The 27,330-nt window shown below is 54.3% G+C and overlaps 1 protein-coding gene across 2 annotated transcripts in view; it reads right to left on the minus strand.

Moving 5' to 3' along the window:
• Window positions 1-27,330, minus strand: part of CORO2B (coronin 2B) — a 127,099-nt gene that overhangs the window by 63,852 nt on the left and 35,917 nt on the right. The window contains exon 1 of one of the 2 annotated variants that reach the window (XM_008708668.2): window positions 18,673-18,849. The exons of the other annotated variant lie outside the window; for it this stretch is intronic. The gene's annotated coding sequence lies outside the window, so the exon portion shown is untranslated. Of the gene's footprint in view, window positions 1-18,672; window positions 18,850-27,330 lie in introns of those variants that run through there. 2 annotated transcript variants of the gene reach the window in all.

Genomic DNA, 27,330 nt, shown 5'->3' on the forward strand with positions numbered 1-27,330 from the left:
GTCAATGCCAAGATGCTGTGACGTGCATAGCACAGGCCTGGCACCCCTCCGATGCTCACTCCACAGAGCAGAATGAGAGGCAGGAGAGGAAGGGCTGGGCTCTGTGCAACCCCCCACCTCCACACCCTGCTTATTCTGAATACCCCAGAGCCCTGCAGGGGCAAGGGTGGGGCCTGCGCCCAGGTCCTCAGGGCCCCCAGCCTGGGTCTGCCATAGCTGAGGGGGATCCACACGGGCCTCTGAGAAACACCTAGTTCCAGAGCTCCGGTGACACTGAAACCAGCTGACCTGACAGGCTCTCCGGAACCCTCCCACGACACCCATGTTTCCCTGGGTGGCGCCCACAGATGCTGGTTATCCTGGGTCTATTTTCCCATCTGACTTCACCCCTTCCTCCTCCATCTCTCCTCCACTCTTTCCCTACTCTCTCCCCCCCTTTCTGCACTGTCCCCCTCTCTGCCCTTTCCTCCCCCCCCCCCATCTCCCCACGACCCATTCCTCAGGGTGTCTGTACGCAAAGAAGTCTTTGTGGTCAAGGTTCCTGGTGGGCGCACCTGTATTCTCCTTGAACATATCCCACTAGTGCCCCTCACAGCCCAGCATCCTGGGAAGCCTGAGCCCGGCCCTCGGGCTTGGGGCTTGCACTCAGTAGGCCTGTTGTTCCAATGAGCCTGTCTCCTGGGGCTGGGTCCCGGCGGGCCCTAGAATGATGCCAGCCTGCCTCCTGGGAAAAACGGAGAGCATCTTCCCAAGGGCTTTGTTCTCAGCAAGCCCGCTGCTGGCGGGTCCCCCCTGGCTGATAGGCTGGGGCTGGATCTCTCAGCTGGGCGTTCGGAAGGGCCCTGGCTGATCGCGGTCCTCATCACTGGGCCTGCAGCCTCACCCCGCGCGAGTCCACAGCAGGTGCACGGCCAGGGCTGGACCCTGGGTTTCCACTCCCCACGCTGACTCCTGCTAACCTTGGAAAAGACCCTTCGTCTCTCTGAGTATCAGGTGTTCCATCTCTAAAATGGGATTGCAAGTCCCATTCACGATACCACGGCTGCTCCCATGGATCCGGGCTGTTGAGGGGTGTCCAGGAAAGCACTGGCCCAGATCCTGCTTTCAGATCCAGAGACGCTAAAGCCCGCACTTGACACATTCACGGTAGTCGGCCAGTCGCTTGGTGGCAGACTGCGGAACGGAAGTGCAATGGGAATGGGAGGTCAGGAAAGGGGGGGATCAGGGCCGGCTTCATGGGGGTGGGGGCCATCCGCCTGTACCAGACACCCAGAGAGCACGGGGCTGCACGCAATCTCCTTGGGGGATCTCCAGCTGTCCTCGTACCGGGTGGGAAACACCCAGCCCAACTTCAGATCATTAGTGAGCACAGGGGGCGACTTGAACCTGTTCTCTCTGACTCCACAGTCCAGATCAGCTTTTCTCAAACCTTTTATTATGAAAGATTTCAATACAGAAAAATAGTTGGGGGAATGGTAAAATAACCACCCAGCACCTAGGTTATTATTAACATTTTGCCACGTTTCTTTTTCTCTCCCCCTGTGTGTGTGTGTGCACACACGTACGTGTCTCTTTTTTTCTTTTGTGGAATCATTTGAAAGGAGGTTGCACACGTGACTCTTGTCCCCTTATTATATCCGCATGCATTTCCTACAAAGGAGGACAATTTCCTACACAAGCATATTACCATTATCACGTCTAAGAAAATTAACGATTCCTCGATCCCATCGAAGACCCAGCCTGTACTCAAAATGCTCCAAAACGCCTTTTACACTCTTCCGTATTGTGAACAACCGGGACGGGGAGCCACGTTGCTCCCACAGGTTTCATTTGGTGGTGATCTCTCTTCTGCCTCCTTTCAATCTAGAACATTCCCAACACCTTTTTTTTTTTTTTTGGTTTTGTTTTCTTTCCTTTTTTTTTTTTTTTTTTTGGTGGTATTGACTCTGAACACAGCAAGTCAGCTGTGTGATAAGACGTTGCAGCGATCTGTCTCATGTTGCTTTACGACAGCTTCAAAGTCATTCCTGTCTTCCCTGTAAACTTTAGGAATCAGGTGTAAAGCTTTGATTCGATTCCGGTGAAAGACGGCCCTGTCATTCATCGCTCAGCTTTGGTGGGGGGAGGATGGAGAGGAGAAGGCAGAGAGAACGAGTCACACGCACCTGGTCCGACTGGCGGCAGGGAGGGACCGGCTGGGTGCGCCGAGGGTCTGTTCTGGAGGGCGGCGGACAGAAGGCTGGAGGGCCTGGGAGGCCGGATCAGGCACTGACACGCACTGTGGACCAAAGCAGGGCGACCACGGGCCCCGGAGGGCTGACCTTTCCACCCGCAGTTCCCAAGGGGTTGACTTCACTCTGAGGTCAGCTGGCTGCGTGGGCAGGCAGGGAACAGAAAGCACTCCTCTGTCTTCGGCCAGAGGAGGAGACCGTGCCGAGGCTGGGACGGAGATGCTGCCCTGACCTCGAAGGGAAGTCAGTCAGTGTGGCAGCCAAGGGATGACCTAGAACCTGGCCCTTTGCCTTTTCCCCGTGGCCCCCAAGCACAGCCTCGATCCTGGCGGGTTGCCCCAGCTCATTCTCGTGAGGGTGGGACACACACTCTCTCTCTGAAGCTTTCAGGAGCGATCAGCACAGACTGAGACCCAGCTGAACTCCCTACAAGGGAGGACTTTCTTAACAGTTAATGCCGCCTGAGGTGGGAAAGGAAGCTGCCTTGAGAGGTAATGAGCTTCCCATCCCTAGAGGGGTTTAAGATTCTGGTGGATGACCTCTGATCAGGGTGGTGTGGAATAATGGATGGGACCAGCCGGTCTTCCGGCCCCAAGATGAGATCATAGAGCTCCTCTATGAAAGGCATTGTGTTGTAATAGAAAGGGGCATGGGGGTCAGAGTGACCAGCGGGGTCCTAGTTCTGTCACCCTGGCCAGGGCCCTTCCTCTTCTGTAAAACAAGGAGCCTGATGCCGCGCCAGCGGGGCTGCTGTGACTCTGAATGACAACCACTCTCGTGGCAACTGCCATCCCCCCCGAGGGTGTCCCAAGGGCTGGTTAGTGCTACTTACTCCAAGCTTCAGGTGTATGTTTTCCCTCTCCTGTTACTAGCTTATGAGTTAGTCTGATCAGCCAAGCCCTTCTGTGCACCCCACCCCAGGCCTGGTCCTGGACTCCTTCTAGCAGGACCTTCCCGGTGACTCCGGTTGAATAAACTCTCAGGATGGAGGCAGGGCACGAGCCGAGGTCAGGCACAACTGCCCGGCTCCCCGGATGGGACAGGGCGGAGTCTCACCCCAGGGCTGTGACTTCAGCTTACTGAAGTTTCGAGTTTCTTACTCAAGCTCATGTCCCACTCCTGCCCACAGGAGCGTCTGCTCCTTACTCTCCCCCACTAGTGCTTCTGGGTCCACGCCCTTCCACGCAGTGTTTGTCCTAGAGGTCACGCAGCCCCATGTCTGCTAGGCTCCTTGTCACCGGGAGGCCCCGGGCTCTGAATTCAGGACAGCTCTTAGGAGAGGGCTTAGGGAGTCCCTTGCTGCGGACGGCACTGGATCAGCAAGGGGACCAGTGTCTGCAGAACCGCCCCAAGAAATCCACCCATGCTGTAGCCGTGACCCAGTCTAGACACCACCTCGTTCGCCTCCCTCCGCCCCAGCTGACCAATGCGCGGAGCTGGGCAGATACTATAACCTCACTGGAAATAGACATATGTGAATAATTTGAGGCTCAGAGGTGTGAAGAGACTAGCCCCAAGTCACAAGCTATGAACGTGTCGGAGCCAAGACCAGCCAAGAACTTTTGACTCTTAGTCTACCATTCTTTCCAATATAATACGCATCTTCTCTGTCTTGGCCTCTCCCTAAACTTCTATCCCTTCACTCTTGCTCCATATAATACAGGGCATTATACAAAAGTGTCAAGAAACTACGTAGTAGACAGAGTGTGGGAGTCAGGAAGAATCCACAGGTCACTATCTTGTTATTGGTTAGCTGTGTGACTTTAGACTAGTTAAGCAACCTCTCTGAGCATTAGTTCATCTCCCCATAAAATGCAAATGTCCCCCTGGCTCACTGGATGCAATGAAGCGACCAAATCCAAAGTACCCGGCAAGGTGTCTGGGCGAGGGTGTGTGCTTGTCCTGTCAGGGACAGGCTCTGACCTCGATCGAGTGTTTACTTGGGGAGGCCAGGATCTGCCAGGAGCAGGAGGGGGCTGGGCTGGGCCGAGGGTCAGGAGGAGGGAGGGAGAGGCTCTGGCCTCCAGATGTGCGCAGCTGCTGGGCCGGCTCCCTGGCGGCCTCTGCCCGGGCCCAGCGCCATCCTGGTCTCCCTCTGAGAGGGGGAGGGCCCGGAAGGAAGCAGCATTCATTTTGCAGCTGAATGGCCCTTATAGCCTCTTAAGAAATGGAGGCTGCCTTTTTTCTCCTCTGAGATAATCGCTATGTACACTCCACATGGAAGCAAATTGTATCCTGTCCTCCGATCCTAAAGATGATTTATGGCGGCCAGCGGGTGCATTTTCTAGACGACGATGACTAAAATTCGGTCCTCTAACTGCAACACAAAAACGTACCAGGGCAGGGTGTTTTTTTTCTTGTTTCTGACTCAGGTGAGCGGGGAGCTCATGGCTACCTCCTGGGGGGACAGCTGTTAGCCAGGGAGCCCAGGAGCCCTCTGGATCTGCACTGGCAGCTGCCGGGCGGCCCAATGGGATCCGTGGGAGAGCCACTTTCTGTCCACGTGTTGCCAGAGGAAGGCTGACCGTTTCCATCTGGTGGGGATGGCCAGCTGCGTGGCGTGGGTCAAGCCACCTTCCTTCCCCCAACCCCCGCCGGCTCGGTGTCCTCTTCCATACAACCTGGACTTCACCCGCACCTCTGTCCCAAATCTCCGTGACGATGGGACAGGAGAACACGGGGGCAGATGCTTCGCAAACGGTGCACCGCTGTAACAAGGGCAGGCCTCTTAGCACTATTCTCACCTCACTCGACCACAACGATCGGGCTCCCTGAGCCACAGCCTGTCACGTGGCCCTCGTCCGTCTCTGAGCCCAGGGCTGGACAGACACACGGCAGGGACCCAGCTCATGTTCCCAAACTGGAGGGGGCAGAAGTGACTGCTGCTCGGGGTCCTGAGAAGCGCGCCAGGCCGGGCGGTCGTACTGACCTGCTCTAGGCCTCGGTTTCCTTCTCTGTGAAATGAAGGGCTAGGGCCTTTTTCCTCTCTCAGCGCAGGTGCCCTTTCAACAGAGCACTACTCAGACCTCCCAAGGTCACAGGCAAAGCTGGAGAGGCTTGAGTTCGTGTCGAGAAGCAAGCTGGGAGCACGTTCCTGCAGTGGTCTGCGATCACACCGTGGAACCCTGGGCCCCTGGGGAACCCAGTTTGAGAAATTCTAGTATGAGGAAAATGCCAGAAACCTGCACGTGCTGGGGGCCATCAAGCAATCCCTCCTTCAGCCACAGGAGGGGTTTGGGCCAAACGGATCCCCACCCAGTTCTGCCACTTTGTGATCTAGCCCCGGACGCCGGGTTCTTACTGGCTTTCAGGACTCCTGAGAAGATGCTGTGGCCATTCGAGCATTCACCAGCACGGAGACGCTGGACCGTACATGTTCTCTCTGACCCGCTCTCTGACTGCTGGATCCGCCGGGTTTGGGCTTCCAGAGAGTTCCTTAGGGCCTGTCCCTAAATCCTCTGCTCCCCAAGGCACTACCCGATGTCAGCAGGGGTGCAGGAGGCAGGAGGCTGACTCACTGACCCTGTCCCACCTTTAGGCCGGAGCTCCCAGCTCCCAGCATGGCCGTGGTCAGGTGACCCACGTTCACACCCTGGCTCCACCCCAACCTGGGACAAGGCCCCGAACCCGTCTGAGAGCCGGTTCCCTTTGTCCGTGGCGTGACCTGCTCAGGAAGATGCTGTTTCCCCTCCTTGCAGTGCTTTTCTCACTTCCTGCAGGTCTTTTCTCAAAGGTGGTCTCTCAGTGAGACCTTCCCCAGGCACGTGTCGTTATCAACCACACGACGCATTTGACGCGTCTGGTTGTGTCTGTCCAGGGGCAGGGATTTCTGTCTCTCCTGTTCACTGTGGCATCAGCAATGCCTAAAACCGTGCTCGGTACACGGCAAAGACTCAAAGCATGTACCTGCCGGGGGGTCTAGGGCAGGGGCGTGCTGGTAAATGGTTACCAACCAGCTCGCCGAGGGCAGGGGTGTCCTAGTTGGTAGTATTTACCAGTTTCTGGGGTATAAATGCTCCCACCATGATGATGGCATCACTAAATGTGTAGCTGGCCCGGAATTACACAGCAGTGGAAATCAGGTGACGGCAAAAGAGGTAGAGGCCACAAGGCAGACAGACCGATGGACAGATGGTGCAAGGCTCGTATGCTGTGGGACGTTGACCCCTTCCCTCAGTACAGTGCCTCTGAGACCCCCTGGTCTGGTGAGTCCCTAACCTGACTACACACGGAAATCATCTGAGGGGCGTGTTACGAAGGCGCATACCTGTGGACGCCAGCTTTTGACGCTATCTGCCCTAGCCCCTGTACCCAGGAGTAGGCCAAAGAGGCACGTGGTAGCTACTAGCTACCTGGGACTGATGAATTAAAATAAAATCAAATTAAAACTTCCGTTCCTTAGTCAGACTGACCACATTCCGAGTGCTCACTAGCCCTATGCGGCTAGGGGCTGCCATATTGAATGGTACAGATCACAGAGCGTTTTCATCCCCACAAAAAATTTTACTGGACAGCACCGGTGGACTATCGATTCTAGAAGAGACTAATCAGACTGAATCTCCATCCCCCACTAGCTCCTGGCCAGGATGCCAAGGGACCAAGCAAGGCCATGATCTGGAGTCACCCCCAATGACTTTCTCTCCACCCCCAGCAAACGTGGAAGGCCTGGGTTCCAGGCCAGCGCCCCCACCGATTCCCCGAGCCTCTTGTACAAGCCTTTCTCGGCCATGAAATGGGATCCCTCCCAGCTCTGTCCTATCTCCCTTATGCTATCAGAGCACATCAAAGTGGGAACGAACGTGGTTGGGATGGCATCTTCTCAACAGCCCGCAGATGGGAGGCTCCAGCTCCGGCTCCCAAGGATGCTGCTTACTGCCCATCACCCAACGCAAGTCCAGCCAGACACGAAGTCTATTCCTGGAGCAGGCTTCTGCCCTGAATCCCTGCAGTCTTTCCTGTTCTGCGGAGCAGGACTGGACACGTGAGGGGAAGGCTGCCGGCCTGTGCTGCTCCGAGCTTCTCAGGAGAGCTTCCCACCTCCCCCAAGATGGCTCCCGAGTTGGGCAGTCTCTCCCGAAGCCCCCAGGTTCTGTGCTGTGCTCTCCCTTTCCTGGCTCAGCACACTCATAACAATAGCCAATGTTTAAGCGCTTGCTGTGAGCCAAGTATTTTATGTTCAGTACATCCTGTAATCCTGATAATAACCCTAGGAAAAGATACAGCAAGACTCCCCAAGGACAGATGCACCCGGGCTTCTAAGGTCACATGAGTGGAGGGGCTGGATCTGAACTCAGGTCTGACACCTGGGCTCTACGTCACATCTTTGCTCCGCAATCATGCTGGATGTTATTGAGGGTAGGGACTAGGTCTCAGTCCCCCTCATTTTTCCAGGGCTTACCATTAGGCTGAATACAGTATTGTGACATGTTTAGTAAGTGCACGAATGAGGAAAGGGATGAGGACAGGAATCAGGAAGAGGGACCCCGTCACTTCCCCCTCAAAGCTTCCAAAAGCCCCCTTGGCCCTCCCAGATCACAAAACTTGCCTATTCCCTTCTGGAGAGATGTAGGCTTGGCTCCCAACTGCTAAGATCCGACCTGGGCAGAAAGCCAGGAGAAGGCAATGTCTGTCTCTCCAGGGGCCCAACTTTTCCTACATGTGGGTGCTGACCCTAAAAGGCTTTCATGGAACCCACCATAGCCTGTCAGAGCAGAAATGCACGCTTGGGTCCACTCAAATCCAGCCTCTCATTTCGTAGATGAAGGCCCAGAAAGGGGAAGTGATTTGTCCAAGGTCACACAGCAAGGTTATGTGATGACAGTTTCGCACACCAAGACTCCTGTTGGTGCATGGTGAGAAGGGGGGAAAGGGTGGGGGTGTACGCAACATGGAGCTGCTCATTTCCTCAACAGGCAGGCCCAGTGGGAGGGTCTGGGGTGGGCAGGCCCTGCTCAGCGAAGCGCCCACCCACCACTGGGGTTCTGAGTTCTATATTCCTCTGCCCAGTGAGGGAGGAGCCCTGGAGCTCAAAGCATAGGCCCAACAGATGGTTTCTATTTGCAGCCACCGAGCCTGGTCTGTGCCAGACTTCTGACCTATTTTGAGGAACTGAGGGCCCCACTGGCTCAGGGATGGCCTCCCACTCACACCCCTTAACCCACAGTTTGGCAGGGGATCAGATGGGTGGTTCAAGGCCAGTGGAGATGGGGAGTAGAGGAGGAAAGCCTTTGAAAATGAGGCTGGGGTGGATGTCTGCAAGCCTGAACGCCAGAGAAGGGATCCTCAGACGGGGTCCCCAGGCCACCTGTCTCAGGGTCATTGGGGGTGTCTGTGGAAATTCACGTGGTTGGGCTCCGCTTCTGGCCTGGAGGATCGCGCTGTCTGGGAGTGGAGCGGGGATTCTGCATTTGAACTGAGCTCCCCAGGTGATTTCCTGCTCTTCAGTGTACTGTCTGTGGGCCAACAGCCCCGGCAGCCTCTGGGAGCTGATCAGAAGTGCGGAATCCCAGGCCCCACTCAGGCCTGAAGCAGAATCCAGTTTTGCAAGATCCCAGGTGATTTGCAGGAATGTTAAAGTTGAGAGACAGTGCTTCTGTTCAGCGGTTCCCAAACTCGAAAGAGGGCTTGGTAAAGCACAGACCACTGGGCCCCACCTCCAGAGGATCTGATTCAGGAAGTCCAGGGTGGGTGGGGGCCCAAGACTCTGCATTTCTAACAAGCTGTCTGGTGATCTGGGGGGTCGTAAGTCCTCGAACTGTGGTGCAAGAAGCACTGTGCCCTCTGAAGCCCTAGTTCTGTGACCTTTTATAAATCCCTTTGCTTTGCTGGGTCTCAGTTTCTCCATCTGTGAAATGGGTAGAATTCATACCTTTTCGCTAGGATAGTTGTGAGGTTCCCGTGAAATAGTGACGTGTGGGGAGTGCTGTGTGAACTACGATACAAAAGTTATTATATAAATGTATTTGTTCCTCAAAAGTACTTGCAGTAATCTCATTTGCCCTTGACAGCCATCCCGCTGTAGGGCGGGTCAATCAAAGAGCTGGCCTAACATGTTCCTCCAGGGTTTTACTTTGCATTCCTAGACTGTGGAGCTACAAGACCGGGCATGCAGTAAGTGCTTAATAAGAGCTGGCAGAATTCCACCCAAGACCTCTGGTTCTCAGCCTCATTCTCTTTTCCCGCAATCTCTACTTCTCACACCCTCCTCTGTGGCCCTCTGGTCTCTTGCTAGGGGAGGCTAAGCAACTTTTTTTTTTTTAAAGGTTGTTTGGTAGCTGAGGCTAAAGGCTGGGTTGGGGAGACCCTCCAGGTTCTTCTCCTGTGAAATGTCTTGCCCGATGCTTAGGATGATTGGGGATCCCATATGCAGGGCGCCGGGTCTAGCCCCTCATTCCAGGGCTCCTTCCCCGTGGTGGGATCTGCCCATCCAGGGGTCCCCAAGCCGGCGCACTTCAGGGAGCAGACGTGTGTGGTCAGACCTCACAGGGCAGATACCTCTCCTGTCACGGAGACCTCCTGAAACGATGTGTCAGGTGTGCTTGCCAGGAAGCAGGCATTCCGAGCCCCCTTGGGGCGGAGTCCCACGAGCTTTCCTCCGGGCCTGCCGACGAGCCCTTCCACCTGTTGGTCCCTGTGGCCAGGGATCCTAGGACCACCTACCTCACAGAACAAGACCTTGGTTCCCTGTCACCTGGCAGTGCAAACAAAGACGGGCTGATAAACTGTTGTGGGACTGGGGGGACGGGCATGGTCACTGGGCTTGGGCCTCCCCCTCCCCGAGAGATCATTTATCTAGACTGCAATCTGGGGAGGCCACGGATGGTCTGCGTGTTACATAGTAGTGTCTCCGTTAGAGAACGGAGGAAGCCGACCCGTCTCTCAGTGCCCCAAGTGAGAAAGGGAAAGCTGAAGGCCTTTTTATTTTTTTAAAGATTTTACTTATTTATTTGAGAGAGCGCGTGCGTGCTGGCTCGAGTATGAGCAGGGGAGGGGCAGAGGGAAAGGGAGACTCCCTGCTGAGCACAGAGCCTGCTGTGGGGCTCGATCCCAGAATCGCTGAGATCCTGACCTGAGCCAAAGTCTGAGGCTTAACGGAGGGCACTACTCAGGCCCTGTTAATCAACGTGGGCACAGACAAGGTGGGCCACCAGCTTACCCACAGAGAAGCGACACCAGGCCACATGCACACAGCCGTTCTGGAGATCAACTCTTCGTGTTGCTTGCCCTCCACTATCCCCTAGGGCTGTGTGTGTGTGTGTGAGTGTGTGTGTGTGTGTGTGCATGTAGGAGTCACCATTTCCTCCAAGACACTGGAAAAACTTCATCAGCTGGAGGTCTAGAAACTAGAGTGGAAACTTCGTGATGAAACTTTATGTCACTGAGAAAATACAAAGGTTTTTGTTTAAAAAACCATCTGATGCCTGTCTCGTGGTGTTCTCTACCTCTCACTCAGTCTTTGCCTTATAAAAAGAACCTACTAATTAATTTAAGACCGGCAAGAAAAGGGGACTCTTCTGGGATCTTTGGCCAACGATTCCCCTATGACAGCCACGGCTGCCCAAACTCACGAGGGCCACGGCCTCATCGAGGTGGCCATGTTGTGTCCCACAGGGACCGCTAGCCCAGCTCCAGAGCTCTGCGCAGTAGGGGACACCCACACTCAATGGTGATCGGCTCAACCAACCACTCAGCTCCTTCCTTGGAGGGTTGAAATGTGAGCTACGGGGAGCCAGCAGTTGGTGGCAGATGCAGGAGCCACAAGCCCAGAGAAGGGGGATGGAGCAGAGGACATGGAGAAGCATAAGGAGGGTCGGTTTTACTTTTTAGATCTGTAAGCGTGCTTCATTCCTTTGCACTGGCTAGCTGCGACCTTCTCCTTCTCCCTCTTACTGGCATCCGTTTATCCAGAGAGGCTTAGGACGGTTAAAGCAGGAATCCAAAAAAAAAAAAAAAAAAAAAAAAAAAAAAAAAAAGCAGGCTCTGACATCCAAAATAGGATCTTGCAGCTACCAGACAGTCTTAAGAGCCAGACCTAGGAGGCTTTTCTGGACTCCCATCTCCCCCTGTTAGCAAATGAAGAGTCTCCCTTGGCCGACTCTGGTGAGACACCGGGGGAAGGGGAAAGCCTACTCCTGGCAGATGGAGACGGAGAATGTGAAGGGAAATCAGAATGGAAGTTCATGTTCAGGTGTGTGTCCTGATTTTCCCTACCTCGGGTCAAAATCACAGGGGCAATGTGCTTGGTAGGTAGAGGGGTTTCCCTCCAACGTCTTGGTTAGAATTCTGGAAAGAGGGGCGTCTGGGTGGCTCGGTCGGCTGAGTGTCCAACTCTTGATCTCAGCTCAGGTCTTGATCTCATGGTAATGAGTTCCAGGCCTGCATTGGGCTCCACGCTGGGCATGGAGCCTACTTTAAAAAAGAAAAAAGGATTGTGGATGGAGGTCACTATTCAAACAAGATGTGGCCTCACCGGATGAAGATGGCCAAGGGGAATGGCCACAGAGAGGGGGCTGGGTGTGCAAGCCTGTGAGCTCCCTTCAGCTCCTGGCTGGTGGAGAGAACCCCGCAGTGGGTCCCTGTACAACTCTGAAGGAGGACGTGGAAGGTCCAAGAGGCACAGGCCACCAAGAAAAGTTGCCATCGCGAGGGGCAAGTCAACTGCCTCAGAGGCCGGGGGCAAGATGGATCTGACACAGAGGCCCGGCTGGGAATGGACCCTGTCATTAGAGCCAAGAAAAAATGGACCATGAGTCTGTCAGTTGCAGAGTTCAGTGGTAGGTGCCCAAAGAATGTTCCAGGAGAGGACAGACCAGCCACACCTTAGTGGACATCAGCCAGGACACATCTAAGGACCAGTACAGAACCAGAGGTCCCCTCTCCCCTGACGCTTGAGGTCACACAAGCCTCGGCCATCTATATCCACAGATGTCACTTTGAAAAAGAAGCCAGAGGAGGACGAGCTGTGAAAGATGAGCCCTTTGGAATCATTCAAGCAGAAGCCAAATTTCCCCGAAGGGGCTGAGCCCTTACCTCACAAGACTATTTAAATGACTGAATCAGACTGACCCCGCTGGACCGGGCTGAATGTGTTTTATCATCGTGACTCGGGGCTTCTGAATGAGATGAGATCAGCTTTGGAGAAAGTAAACAATTCTCTGCGCATCCAAGTTGCCAGGGCCGCCATGGAAGGCCGGGAAAGCTGTGCACTGCACACTTGACCGTGTGAATAGCGCCCCCTGGGGTTACAGAGCATGGGTGGGCGTGGGGGAGGGTGAGAAAGAGGCTGCAGAGGTGGGAGGCAGAGTAAGAGAGCTCTCATCACTACCCTGGAGGCCAGGCTTGAGCAGACAAGATAACCAGCGGGATCCCACGCCCTTGAACGTCAGAAACGTCATTCCAGGCTTCTGACACCTGGTCGTGTGGCTGCCCTGGGGAGCCTGTGAGGCCTGCCAGCCCATGGCTCTCTTGCCCCCTATTACTAACGGTAACAGGGTCTGTTTCTAGCAACCAACAGAGAACCCACTCCAGCCACCCAGAGGGGCATCCATCGTCTTTGGCAGCTCAAGAGAAGGGGCTCTCTTCGTGCGGGCATGTCAGGACTTTCTCCAGCGTGGGGTGCCGGCTTCAAGACGTCAATGAATTGGCCCCAGTGGGTCCCTGAACACCCTGTCCCCGGGGACTCACGCTCCCTGAGCACCTGGAGCACTGCCTGGCTGCAGCCCCCACTTGGCCCTTGGTCCTCCTCCCCCCAGACCTCTTGTTCGGTAAAACAGAAACATGCCTACAGCTTGAGTCTTCCTCGGTTGACCTTTTTTGCTATTTGTAGCCCAAAGCACCGCAGCTGATAGAAGAAAGGGCAGAGGGTAATGGGTGTCTGAGTCTTTGGACACTGCCTGTGACAGGTCTCCATGAGGTCTCTGGGCCTCAGAGGTCCGGCCCCCACGGTCAAAAACCCAGACATGGCGAGAAGGCCCAGACACCACCCAGCCCAGGCCTCTGCCAGAGGGTGAAGAAAACCAAGACCCCGGCCATTCCCCTTCCAGGTTTTCTTTCCTCTCCCAGCAGAGCTCCTTGGGGTGGGCTGAGGCAGCTGCCTCTCCTTCCTGTGTGCTTGCTGGAAAAGTCGCATGGATGGGGGGGGTTGGAGGGGGAGCGAGAATCAGATTCATGCTGCCGATTGCTACACAGCCACCCCACACGGCACATCCCGGGCCCAGCAGCACTGTGGAGACTTGAAAGGAGATCCCCCCACCCTTTTTTTTTTGATTCTACTGAAAGCTGTCATTGCTTCAGAAAGCATGAGGAAGAGGGGTGGAGGGGAAAATGAGGTCATGTGTCTAAAACATCTGGCACAGGCCTGGTGGGCGATGAGCAAACAAACACTGGCACCCTTCCTCCCCCTTCCAACATGGCGGCAAAGCAGGTGACAAAATGTGGCCAACGGGCCGCTCCAAAACGGGGCTGTGCCTCGGGCAGGATAGCCTCCCATTGTCTGTTGGGATTCATGCTTTTTGAAATACCCTTTCTCCTTTCCTCATGGTAGTCTCTCTCTCTCTCTCTCTCACACACACACACACACACACACACACTTTTGGCTCAAGAACCCAACTTCTCTGACTCCACAGGGGGTTGGGGTCAGGGTCACAGGTTACCATCTTCTTCAGCCCCATCCAAAGCTTGCTGAGCTGATCCCCGCAGGGGCTGCTCCCGTCGCAGTCCCCATCCACTTCGTGAGCACATTAGGAAGCCCCAGACATGGCTCAGCCTTCCATCAACATGGTCCCAGGCTGTGTCCTTTGCTTCAGGACCTCCGGTCACTATGGAAACCAAAGCCATGGTTCCCCAGGTGCCAGGCCACTGGCAACGTCTGACCTCTGCCGATTCATCTCTGCAGATAAAGTCTCTCTACCCCCCCCCATCTCCTGGAGTCAAGACCACCCCTGTCTATAGGGTACTTTTGTGAGAATAGAACATGGTGCCCCTTCCTCTAGGCAGAGGCAGACCCAGATCAGAGCCCACAGCTTGGTGAGTGAAATACGAGCTGGACTTGCTCCTCTGCCAGGTGCCCTTGTGCAGGGCACAACTTGCACAACTGTACATGGTGACCACGCATGGAGCCTTTCCATTTACCCTCCTGTGTTTCTGACCTAAATGCTATTCTCAGACGTTGACGACTCCAGAACTTGCAATGTGGGGCAGACCAGCTCAGGGGGCAACAACTTCACAAAACACCAAGACCTACTTAGTACTCCCCAGCACAATCCCGTGGCTCACCCAGCGCCTCCCAGTAGGTCTCACTCCCTGGGCTTTTCTCTGCTCACGCTGGTTAGAGCCATGGCACCTCTATCGCCCCCAACTCCAATTCATTCCTCGCTGCGCCGTCTGGAGGTGAACCACACAGCTATCCCGGGAGACGTGGGAGGGGGGGTCCTACCCTCCCGTGTTCTCATCTCGCCTTGGTTGGAGGTCTTTCTCTACCACTAACCGGCTGCTGTCACGAGTTGTCAGACAAATCGGGGTTATTAGTGGTGCTTCCTCAAACCACAGGAGGTGGCTTGATGCAGGAATTAAGTGAGAAAATGCACGTAGAATGCTCCTGACATTACCCAGTACATACTATGTGCTCAGTGAACTTAGCGCTGTACCGTCCCTCGACTCAGCTGTTCCTGATTCTTTGTTTCAATAATGCACGTGTAACGTATTTGACACAGTGTTGTACTTGCTGACGTGTCAGGTGCTATCCTACGCATTCTGCCAATATTAATTTCATCCTCACAGCAATTCAGAGCTGTGGTAGGGGCTCTTATCTTCCCCTAATTACAGGGGAGGAAACTGAGGCACAGAGGTTCTGTAACATGGTTCCATATAGAAGAGGTGGAGGAAGAGATCTGAGCCCAAGCCTTCCAGCTCCACTGGCTGCACTGCTCGACAAGCAGGCCGTCGGGCTTCTTGGCAGCTAGCGTGGGAATTAAATGAGATAATGCATGCAACGTGCTTGGCACACAGAAGGCACTCGATACTGGGCCTTACGTTAGGTATTGTTATTGTTGAACATTTATCATCGGTATTACAAATGAGTGCAAAGCACCCACCGAAGCCAAGCTGCCCCTTCTCGCCCTCTGTCCCTCCCTCCAGCGCCGATGTTGCTGCGTTCTGGAGGTGGCGGGCAGGAGTCTTGGCACTCTTTGTAGAAGGTCTCCTGCTGGGTTTCCAGTTTGGGGGATGGGAGAGAAGATGGCGGGTACCAAGGGGAGGGTGAATGAAGCCCCCGAACACAGAGCCCCCTGGAACTGGTGGTTCCAGGTCAGACACATGGCAAATCAAGTTGGCTCCAATATGGGGAGGCTCGAAGTAAGCAGGGCTAGGGAAGCAGATGAAGGGGACCAGCCTGTGCCCTCAAGGTTGAACTCAGCAAATGATAACTGAGCTGCCTAAAAAGAATCCCCGAGGCCGTTTCCTCCAGGAAGCCTTCCTAGATCTCCCAGGCAGATCAAAGCCTTCCTTCCCCGTGTCGTCAGAAGACTTTATATTTCTAGCCCCGCCCTGCCCGTATTATGCCAACTTTGTGTGAGGGTCACAGCACAGTGAAGCCAATGTCTCTTGGACTGGAGGCTTCTGGAGCGCAAGGACCGGGGCTGTAATTGGGGCGGCATTCCCTGTGGGGCCTTACGTACGGTATAGCGGAGGCTCAGTGAACACTTGCAGAGTGAACAAGTGAATGAATGGGACACAGCTCCCACCTGCCTCAGAGTTGGCGGGACGTGAACCACGTGTGGGCCCAGCCGGCTGCAGAGGGTGATGGGGGACACTGCCACCCCTTCCCCCCATGACGGGGGCTCTGCCGCACACCCTGGGTCCCCCTTCCTTCCACGGCCCTGAGCGAAGGTCCTGCAGTTAGTGGTGAGACTGGGAGTTAAACCCAGGCGGCTGGTCCCAGGGCCTGGGCATCTGAATTTTAAAAGTTCCACTCAGTGAGAAGGAAGAGTCAGCAGTCTAAAGGCAGCGATTCCTGGGGGGGTCCCTGGCTCTATCTTGCCACCTCCCCACCCCACTTAAAGGCCAGGAGTCCTGCATCTATGTCATTGGGCCGCTGTCGACCCTTTTCTGTTGAAGTCACTGCTCCCCAGAGGGCACAGGGGAGGTGAAAAGAGCAAAAGGCGACCTGGTCGTGCTGCTTGTGCCCGGCGCCAGGCCCCACGTGCAGCCAGAGCAGCCTCAGAACATGACTGTGAGTCTGGACTCGTCTCGAGGTTTTTTTCACTTCCTCCAGGACACGGAACATCCCCCCTCGGCGTTTCCGACCCTAAGGCTTAATGACATCGCTCCAACTCCCTGGCCATTGGTGCACTCCGCTTTTTACAGTTCGGGCAATTTGGTCTTCAGTCCCCCGTGGGAGCTGGCTTTGGTCCTCCAAGCACATCTGGTAGAAAGGGCCAGAAAGCCCCAGAGCCCTGGGCCTCCAAGGGAAAGGGGCATCTCGAGATGCTGCACAAGGTGTCCACCAAAGGAAGTGGCAAGACTCCCATTACGACGGACAGTTAGGTCTTTGGTAGAGATGGGAACGAGCAAGCAATCCGGGCCGTGATTGAAAAACCAGTATTTTGGGGTCAAGTCCATGAAAGAAATTTATAATAACCAACCTCGGTGCCCAAAGGGCTCACTCACACCTGCTGACCCGCCATGCTCTGGGGGGCCCAGCCTCTTCCGTGCCCACAGTCCTTGCCCAGGCCAATCCTTCCAAATGACACGTGCCCGCTATGGGCGAACTCCTACTCCTTCACCAAGGCTCACCTCAAGGTCACCCCCTCTGGAGAGCATTTCAGTGCTGGGTACGAGGTACAATACTGCCTTCTCAAAATACCTTTTTACGTGGCTCCTGGGACCCTTCTCCCAGGGGGTAATTCCTGCTCTATAAGCCTGGTTTCTCCCGCTGTGTGTGATCAACTCAGAGGCAAGCAGCTTTTCTCTTTGCAACCCTAGCGCTTAACACAGCAAAAGTCCCAGGCCTCAAGACAGAGACCCACAGACTCAATCTGGCCTGCAGATGTGGGGCTTCAGGGCCAGCACAGTGATTAAAATCGTTCTGAATTACTTGCCAACATGAAAAAAATCAGGACACTTCATCTAAAAATCCAGACTCCTTCCTTTTCTTGAAAAACCGGAAATCAGAAGAGCTGGCCGACTCTGGGTCCACATTCCCACTGCTGCTCCTTCGGAAGGGAAGTGGGGTGTCCCGGTTATTCCCCAGGCACCCCTCATGATGGTTCTTGTAACTCTTGTACACGCTCGAACTATGTGCTCTGGAAGAGAGGCGTGTAGTAGCTAATTTGAAAAACATTGCCGAAGAATGAGTCTACTTTGACTTTTGAAGCAAGCAGAGCAGAAAGATCTACATGGGAACCAGACCCATTGCATTTCTTGCTTGATAGGATTTCTGGACCAAAGCTGGGGACAATGAAGTTACCCCAGGAAGGTGAACCATGGCGCCTCCATACAATCACGTCCTACTCGGCGATAAGAAGGGACAAATGACTGATGCCCGCATATGCCATGGACGAGTCTCAAATACGCAATGCTGAGTCAAGCATGCCAGACACAGACACTGCATTTATAGGATATTCTGGAAAAGACAAAACGATAAAGATAATGCACAGATCGGTGGCAAGTGGGAAGAGGGGTTGACTACACAGCAGCTGGAGGGGATTTGGGGGAGGGGCTGATGGAAATGTTCTAGGTCATAACTGACAGTGGTTACACAGCTGTATGTCATTGTTGAAATACATGGAACTGTACACAGTAAAGGATGATTTTTACTGCATGGAAATTACACCTCAATAAACCTGACTTAAAAAAAAAAATTACTCGAAGAAATTTTTGTTCTGGTCCTCGATACAGAAAGTTGCATACAAGAAACAACGAAAACACTTCGCGTTTGGGGACTCCTAAGCCCTGTGCGGTGCATTGAAGGGACCGGGGTCCCTTTCCCCATGCGGTGGCAGGCTCTGGACACCCAGTGCAAGGAGCCTTGGTGCGTGTAGCACAGAGGAAGCGTCCCTGGGCACCCTGCCACTTGTCCTGTGGTGTCCCCCATTCTGGGCAGGTGTGGGCTTCAGCCCCTAACACTGGAAAAGAAACAGAGACCCAGTTCCACCCCACATCCATGGAATTAGAATCCCGGGGGCAGACCCAGGAACCTGCCAGGCTGATGGTTAATAAGCCCTCGCGTGATTCCAATGTAACACTCATATTTGAGATATGCGGTATATTGGTCCTGGGCCCTGGAGACAGTGGTTCCTAATTGGAATTCGGGCTGGGGAACAGTCTGTGAATGGAACCTTTGGAAGATTCTGATGATCTGTGCATCCCCATTACTATTTGTGGTGGTGACTGCATTCATCGTTGATTCTGTCTAACCTTGGTAGGGCACCCGGACACGGATTACCTCGTCCAAACCAGGCAGCCGGCTTCCTTAATCCCCAGTTATCGGATGAGATTAGAGAGTCAGAGAGCGAGGTGAGGTCACCTGCCAGGATGGGGCAGGGGCGGGATCTGAGACCTGGTCGTTGGGTCCATCTCTCCTGCCTTCCACCACCCCTCCACCAGGGCTTAGAATCCACCTTCTCACTGGAGGCCGAGCTGAGGACGGGGTGGGCACAGAGGAAAGAGTCAGCAAGGGTTTCCTCTCCATCTGGCCCCTGAGAAGCCCCTTTGCACCCTCCCTGGGCCCAGTTGCAGAAGGGGCTGCTGAAATCTGTGCTCCAGACTCCCAGGGCCCAGGATGGAGGAGCCCAACGGGATTTCTGGAGCAAAGGAATCTGCAGGCTGCCCTTGGCGTCCCCCGCCTATGACGACTCCTGGACATCATCAGGGACGGCCTCAGTGCACATCCCTGCTGGGAGAGGCTGACCTCACCCGCTCCTGTCCTCTTGGGATGAAGCCGGGCGGGGCTGGGGAGGCAGGGCAAACACGGCTGTGGGTGGGGAAGGCTGGAGGTCACTCCTGTCGGCTTGCACACGCTGGACGCTGCCAGGGTTCCCGACGGTGTGCCAAGGGCCTGAGGTCTCAGTCCAACTGCTTCAGTTCGGGCCTCAGCTCTGCCACTCTGGCAAGTGTCAGGGCCTTGATCCCACAGGCAGTCCGGGTGGGCCGCTTCCTTGCTGTGTGACCCTGGGCAGGCAGCTTCTAGCCTCAGTTTCTTGGAGCCTGTTTCCTCACGTATAAAATGGGATGATATTAATAGTGCTTACCCTATCTGGTCGATGTGAAGATTAGAGTCCATAAAGTGTGTAAAGCACCTGACGCATTCCGGACCTCTACAAATCTTTGCTGTCACCATGATTACCATCAACCTCAGTTTCCCAGTCTGTTAAATGGGTGCAATTCTAATCCCACCATGTCTACCTCCCAGGATTTTGTGAGATAAGATAAACAAAACTGCAAACTCCCTGAGGACAGAGCCTGTGTCTGCCTTGTTTTCCTGATGCCCTCCCCGGATTTAGAGTAGTGCCTGGCCATTGCAGGTGCTCAGAAAACATCTATGAAAACAGGAAGGAAGGAGGGAAGGAAGGAGAGAAGACAGGATGGGGATGTGTCTTGTGACCCGGCAGGCACTCCATCGGGGTGATACTTTTGTTTCTAATGACTAGCCAGAGATGTCTAAAGACAGAATGGATTATTTGCAAGTGGTGAGTTCCCCATCTCTGGAGGCAATTAAGGAAATTGGAAGGTCCTTTGGCACAGGTGTCAGAGATGGGACTCCCACATCAGGTTCAGATTGAACTGGATGACACCTCAGGGGTCCTTTCCACCTCAGAGCGAACGACAGGCTCTCTCATCCCACCCTTCCAGCCACCAAGCAGCCCTCAGTGGAATGTAGTCTAGTCAACTCACACTCCAGGGCCTGTAAAACCAGCCCTTGCCTCCTCATGTTGTGGTCCCATGCTCCGCCCAGACGGATGTTCTCAGAAACACACTCAAGTCCACACTCGGACACACTCAAGTCCATCTTACACACACAGCCACCCACTAAGCTGTCGTCACCATCATCACCAATGACAGTAGCACTTAACATACTGAGCTCTCACTACAAACCAGGCTTTGGGCTAAGTCCTCCTCTCACTTGGTCTCATTGAATTCTCCTAAGAGAAAGGGCTCTCTATCCCCATTTTAAAGATGGAAAACCAAGGCTGAGAAGGGAAACGACTTGTTCAGGGTCACATGGTAGGCAGGAGCGAAGCTGGGCTTTGAACCTCGTTCTTTCTGGCCCCAAAGCCTGTCCTCGTGAGCCACACTGCGTCCCAAACACAAACCAACAACCAAACCAAAGTGAGCCGAACTTGTCCTCAAAAGACTGCTTCCAGCCCAGCCGTCACCCCAACCTTGGCACATTGTCCTCTCCGCTGCACTTGTGCTGGTCTCCAGGTCCATTGCGAGTGTGGAATCCTGGCCAGCAGCAGGCTCCTGCTTGGGCCTGAGCAGCATGGGGGCCCCCGCTTGCGAAGGGTTCCAACCCACTTTTGTAGCTTGTCCACAATGGACTCGCCCAGCTGATATCCCAGCCAAACTGGACCCTTCCTGGTCGTCTCTGGGCCTTTGCTAAGGCTGGCCCCTCGTCGGGAATGCCTACTCCTCTTCTCCTGGCAAACCCTATTCAAGGGCACAGTCCAGTTCGGATGTCTCCTGCTCCGTGGAGCCCTCTGATCCCCAGGAGGCAGAGCTGGTCCCTCTCTCCCGAACACTTGGTCCATTCCTCCGTTCCAGCACTTACTGCATTGTTCTCTGGCTAGTTGTTGATGTGTCTGCCTCCCCCATTAGACCATGAGTCCCCAGGGCCCAAAGCAGTGTCTCATTCAACGTGAGCGTTCATCTGTGAGCACAGGGCCTGGAATGGCAAAGATGCCCAATAAATGCCGCGATCTCATTACTCGTGGCCAGGAGGGTCCCACACAGGACACTCGCAGGTGCGCGGTGGCCAGAGCTGAGTCCGTTCACGGCTGATGTCATCCGTCCACATGGAGCAGAGCACCAAACCCATCAGGGCGCAGGCAGGAACATCTGGGCTCCTCCGGACAGCAGTCCCGCCCCAGAAGTGGAGCAGAGGTGGGGCAGCGTGGACAGGGCAGCGATGTCCAGCTCAGACTGCTCCCGAGTGGAGACAGGCCAGCGGACTGCTTGATTTCACCCAGCCGACTTTCTATCATTGGTTGGGGGATTTTAACACAGAAACTGGCTCCCCGCCCGACCCTGCCTGACACACAGTGGGAAGCCTGGAACTGTTCTACCCCTGGTCCCTCCGTAGCTGGCTGGGTGACGGCAGGCCCATCCCTGCTCTGGGGCTCAGTTTGTCCATCCCCAAAGCGGGAGAAACAGGAACTCCTGCTCTGTCTGCCCTGTAGGACTGGGGTCATAGGAATAAGTAAGGGGGCGCCTGGGTGGCTCTCAGTCTTGATCTTGGGGTTGTGTGTTTGAGCCCCATGTTGGGTGTAGAGATTACTTAAAAATTAAAAAATTTTTAAAAGAATATTGTTTAAATTGACCCTTTCTAAAATTTAAATATCTGCTTGAGCCTCATTCTAAGGAATTTTATCTATGACGGAACTGGTCCGATGTGTTAGCTAGATTTTCTCTACTACACATTAAAGAAACATGTGACAATTAAACCAAACCATATTCATCCAGGCCCCAGTGAAACCATCTTGTACGTCACGGGTGGTTCATGTTAGTTCTTTGAGGAACAGAGGGAGAAAGGCACCTTCGGGCCCTTCTCAGCTCTGACAGCCCAAAGTGTACATCAGTGTGATGCATGCCGCTGACACCCAGCCCTGGGATCCAGGAGATGGGGAGCCAATCCCTACTCTCCAGCAGCTTCCACTCTTGTCTGGGAAAAAACAACAACAACAACAAAAAAAAAAAACAAAAAAACAAAAAAAAAAGCTCTCCACTTGCTTCAGTGTGTTTCCCTTGCATTTCATTTAAAGCCTGCTCTAAGGCATACCAAAATGCATACGTTACAGTGGGGTGAAAAATCAAGTAGTGATGGAATTCAGTTTAAAGGAAAGTGAGGGTAGGAGAATTAAGGCAAGTCAAAAAGAGTACATAAAAGGCTCACTGGAGCCCTTGAATGCTCCGTGGGAAAGTACCACGGATTGGAACTCTGAGCTTCCTAGCAGCCAAGGTAAAAAAGGAAACATGATTTATTCTCCTTTCATATGATATATGAGCCACGTCCTTAACTGCATTGAGATAAATACGATATAATGGTGTCTGGGGCTGCTGACCTGAGCAGAAAGATGCTGCTCCGTCTCCTGACAGGTGTCCCTGTCTTTCTTTGAGCCCGTCTCCTATGCTGATCATCTTCCCCCAAATAAAGCTGTGATCATGTCACTTTCCTTTTTGAAAAATATATAACTTTCCCCCCCCCTTACCTCCAGAATGAAATTAAACATTCTCAGGCTTGTATTCAAACATGCCCATGAATTAGCCCCCAAATATCTTTAGGGTCACATCTCTAGGAACTTCATATTTAGATCTCCGTGGAACTGCCTGAGTTCAAAGCCAGGCTCTACCACTTAGTAGCTGTGTGATCCTAGGCAAGTTACATAAGTTCTCTGAGTCTCAATTTCCTCATCCACAAGACAAGAGTTCTTGTCTCCTAGAAATTATTATGGGACCTGAGTGTGGTAGGCCAGGTAAAGTGCTTGCCGGGCTCTGCCCCGATGTACTCATGTCTCCTGGCCTGTGCTCCTCCTCTTGCTTCGGTCTAGCTGGCTTTCCCCTTTCTCTGTTGACCGAAATCCGATCACACATCCACTCCGGTGCCATTAGAACTGGGAGCCTTCCCTGATTTTCCCAATCAAAAGAACCCATTCCTTGTTCTCTTTTCCCATAGCACATAACTTACATGCGATTCCATATACACATTATACGCAACACTCAACCCATGTTTCTCACACTGGAGGGTCACCTCCTACCAGCAGGTTATGAAATCAGAGTGGTAGGATGCTACCAGCACTGAAAAAAAATGAGACAGAGTAGAAAAGACTAAAAAATATCAGAGTGCATGGCCTGCCTTGTGATGTGCTGTTGTATATATCATATCTATTCGGGTGTGTGCGTGCGTGCTCATGGTCACAACATAAAGTGATTTTCCATCTAGGAGTCATAGCCAAAAAAATGTCTGAGTGCCACAGCACTAATGGTGGGTTCCTGGAGGGCAGGGACCAAGTCAGGTTCACTTCTGTGTCCCCAGTACTTAGCACAGAGCCTGGCACATAGCAGATACTCAATAAACAGTATTATTTTTGTTTTTGTTTTTTTCAGTAAACATTATCGAAGTGAACTGAAAATCCAGTAATTCAGAACAGCTTATTTACGAGGGCATCGCGGGTGCCCCAGATTCAACTATAAACCCCCGTGTCCAGCCACAGGAAGGTGGCCACCCAGGATGGAAATCCTAGGACGGATTTCAGAATTGCGGTTGTCGGGTCTGGGCGGAAAAGAACGATATGGCTTCGTCCCCATTGACTGAGGACCCCCTCCCAAGACTCCTGTTTCATTTTCGAGAAGATGGGAGTGATGATGGCAGTATCGTCCACCCCATGGGGAGGGAACCCGGTAAAGAAAAGGCCTCGAGTCCATCTGGTCGGCTGGGAATGAACACACGCTGGCACACGCTCACACGCCTGCACGTAGACTCACAGACACGTGAGCAGCCCGCTCTTCATTACATAGTTGGGAACGTGGAGGCCCAGTGAGGGCAAGTGACTTGCTCAAGGTCACCCAGCAGGCTAGTGGCAGAACTGGGCCTAGAACCAAGTCCCTTGGTTCCCTGACCAAGAGTGAAGACAGGACAAATAGAGCATTAGACAGAAGAGTGCCTGGAAAGGCACAAAGGTCCCTTTCGAGACTGAGAGGTGGTGCCAGGCCCAGCTCCAGGACCTGCAGACACGAGTCGTTACAGTGGACCTGCCTCTCCTCCCCCTCTGCCTCCAGGTTCCTACCCATGTCTGATGCCAGTTCCCCGGGGCCCCCTGTGCTGGGATAGAGACTTAGCCTGCTTCGTAGAGTGGGAGGGAGAAAGCACAGGCCAACCGACTCAGTCCCAACAATTCCTGGGCCGTTTTCTGAACCCCTCAGAGCCCTGGAGCCTCTCCGGTAACCATGGTTACAGCTCTCCACATCCACCGTTCTGGGGAGGAGGAAAGGAGAAGGTAAGTTAAGTAAGCGTGGGCATACGTTCATCCCTGCCCTGCCCTTCTCCCTGAAACCCTTTATTTCACCCTCGGAGAGTTCTTCCAAGTAAAACCATAACACCTCTGACCTCATCTTCTGCTCTAACACGTCCAACGGCCCTCCACTGGGAGAATAACGTCCACACTCCCCAGCCCAGCGCTCAAATCCTTCAAGGATCCGATCCTACTGCTTTCTCTCGGCAGGCCTTCGTGCATCAACAAGGTGGGCCCATCACCTGTCACCTGGGATCGCAGAATTCGCTGTGAACAAACGCGCACGCGCACGCCCAGCACATACCGCTACACAGATGCACGCAGACACACACACACACACACGCACACGGGCCCACGCAAGCGCACACGTCCACAGATACGCACACACGCTCACAGGCACACACACAGCGCTCTCCCCTCAGGCTGGCCTTCCCCGCATGCTCCGTTCTGAAAGCCTTCTCGGATCCGTGCCACTGGAACGAGTCTGCCTGCATGTTTGGTTCCAGAACCCAAGGCACGTCAGCACCCTGTAATCCTTCCTGTGTGCCTGCCACGACGCCACCACCAGTGCCCAGGAGGCAAGAGCCAGATCGCGGGCCCTGACTCTTGGGACTCGCACAGCTGGCCGCAGCGTGGGATTGCCTGCGCGTGCTGAGGCCCTCGTGCTGACACGGCCACGCTCACAGCTCGTCAGAAGCATCCCAGCCACGGCCTGGGACACTCACCCAGGTGCCCACAGCTTCCAGCTGGAGGTTGGAATCTGGACCGAGGGCAGAAACCTGCTTCCGTCTGAGGACTGAGGCATAGCCGAGAGGCCGGCAGAACAGGCAGTGAGCAGCCCCCTCCTTGGGGGCTGGGTGACCTTGAGCGAAGCCTTGTTCTTTTGTTGGCGTCACAGTAAAATTCTCCAATCTATAAATAAGACTAAAAATAAGGCTAAATACCTGTCTGGGAAGGAACTAGGACAACGGGGGAGCTTTTTCAAGCTCTATACATCCTGCCCAAGATTCGCAGCCCTCCACCCCTGTCAGCATCTGGGTGGTAGGGAAGAGGCAGGCGTATTACTTTGAAAAGGCTTCTGAGATAATTCTGATTAGTCATGGCCCCAGCAGCAACCCAGGTGCGCCCCTCTTTACACTGGTCACTATCAAAGCGCCGCGGGCTTTGGGCCTTGGGCTGTCTCAGCCAGGGGACCATGCTTGACCAGGCTAATCTCCACAGTCCGCGGCTCCACGCGAAACGCTCCAGCCAGAGCTGCGGGCAGGGGACAGCGGCTGCTTCCAGCACACAGGGGAGGAAAGGTCTCTTTGGACCGGGCTGCTGAACCCTGCGTGGTAACCTCCTGGCAGGTCGGGCCCTCAGTGGGGAGTCTCCTGGGGAGCCTGGGTGGCTCAGTCGGTGAAGCATCTGCCTCTTGGTTTCGGCTCAGGTGTTGATCTCAGGGTCGTGAGATCGAGCCCCCATCGGGCTCTGTGCTCAGTGTGGAGTCTGCTTAGGGCCCTCTCTCCCTCTCCCTTTGCCCCTCCCCCCTCAAATAAATTAATAAATCTTAAAAAGGAATAAATAAAATGCCAGTCTCATCTCCCTCCTCATCGAGGTGAAGTTGAGTTCTCCCATCAGGTGGCAGGCATAAGAGGGAGGGCTAGACATCTTTCTTTTCTTTTCTTTTCTTTTTTTTTAAAGATTTTATTTATTTATTTGACAGAGAGACAGCCAGCGAGAGAGGGAACACAGGCAGGGGGAGTGGGAGAGGAAGAAGCAGGCTCCCAGTGGAAGAGCCTGATGTGGGGCTCGATCCCAGGACTCCGGGATCACGCCCTGAGCTGAAGGCAGACGCTTAACGACTGAGCCACCCAGGCACCCCAGGGCTACACATCTTCTGCCTCTCCTCCAAGCCTGAGCCTTTGGGTCCACCATGAAGGCTCAAAAACCCTTTCTCATTCCACAGACGTCTACTGTGTGGTTGCCATGCACAGGCCCCCAAGTTCGATGATACAGAGAGGAGCAAACCCTGCCTGCACCCCTCAAGAGACTCCCCGCCCAGGGGAGAGGACTGATTCTCTATCCATTCTAATTAGGAAGGTTGGCGTTAGTTCTGTCTCCTGCTTGCCCAAGGCCCTCAGGCCACCCCGCAGATGCCCCAGGAAATGACTGGCTAGCTGGGGCCTGGGTTAGCCAGACAGCCTCTATTAATAACCCCACAGTGTATTCAGAGCAGGCCTGGGAGCCCTGGGAGGGGAAGGGGCTGTTTCCCTGGCTGCCCTGAACTCGAAGTAGGCCATCCCTCCTGTTTCAGCCAGGAAGGCCCATATTGCCATCCATGACGCCACACCTCTCCCCTGTCATCGACCTCCCTGCAAATCCCACCTCCTGTACATGGCACCCGCCACCATCCCACCCCCTGGGCAGCCAGTGCCTGGTAAACAGAACTCTGTAGGGGGCCAAGCCCCCACCCTACTGGGCTCCCACACACAGAAGCTTTGTCTGACTGTTGATGCATAATACATGGGCGCAGGCCCGGACCAGCCGCGGGCCCATCTTGGACAACAGGCCCGTCACTAAGAGGCTGTGAGGGACACGGCCGGGACACAATGCTCCAGTCAGAGCTGAGGGCCGTGGATAAAGGGACTGCTGGGGCTCTGGAACCAGCCCCTCCCCCAACACGCAGTGCAAGGCTGGAGAGGAAGGCCGTCCCCAGACAGCCCCGGGAGTCCTGAAATCCTCCCAACCGCCTTCCAAGTACAGCCTCCAGCCACACCCTTGCGTCTCAGGCATAGCTGCTTCTCCCTTGTGACCTAGGAAGAGTCATCGAGGACCCCAACTTGTCTTGGTCCTCATGTTCCTTCTTTAGAAGAGTTTCTCCATCAGGTGTTACC

Source organism: Ursus maritimus, unplaced genomic scaffold (assembly GCF_017311325.1).
Source record: "Ursus maritimus isolate PB19 unplaced genomic scaffold, ASM1731132v1 scaffold_27, whole genome shotgun sequence".
In the NCBI taxonomy this organism is placed as follows: domain Eukaryota; kingdom Metazoa; phylum Chordata; class Mammalia; order Carnivora; family Ursidae; genus Ursus; species Ursus maritimus.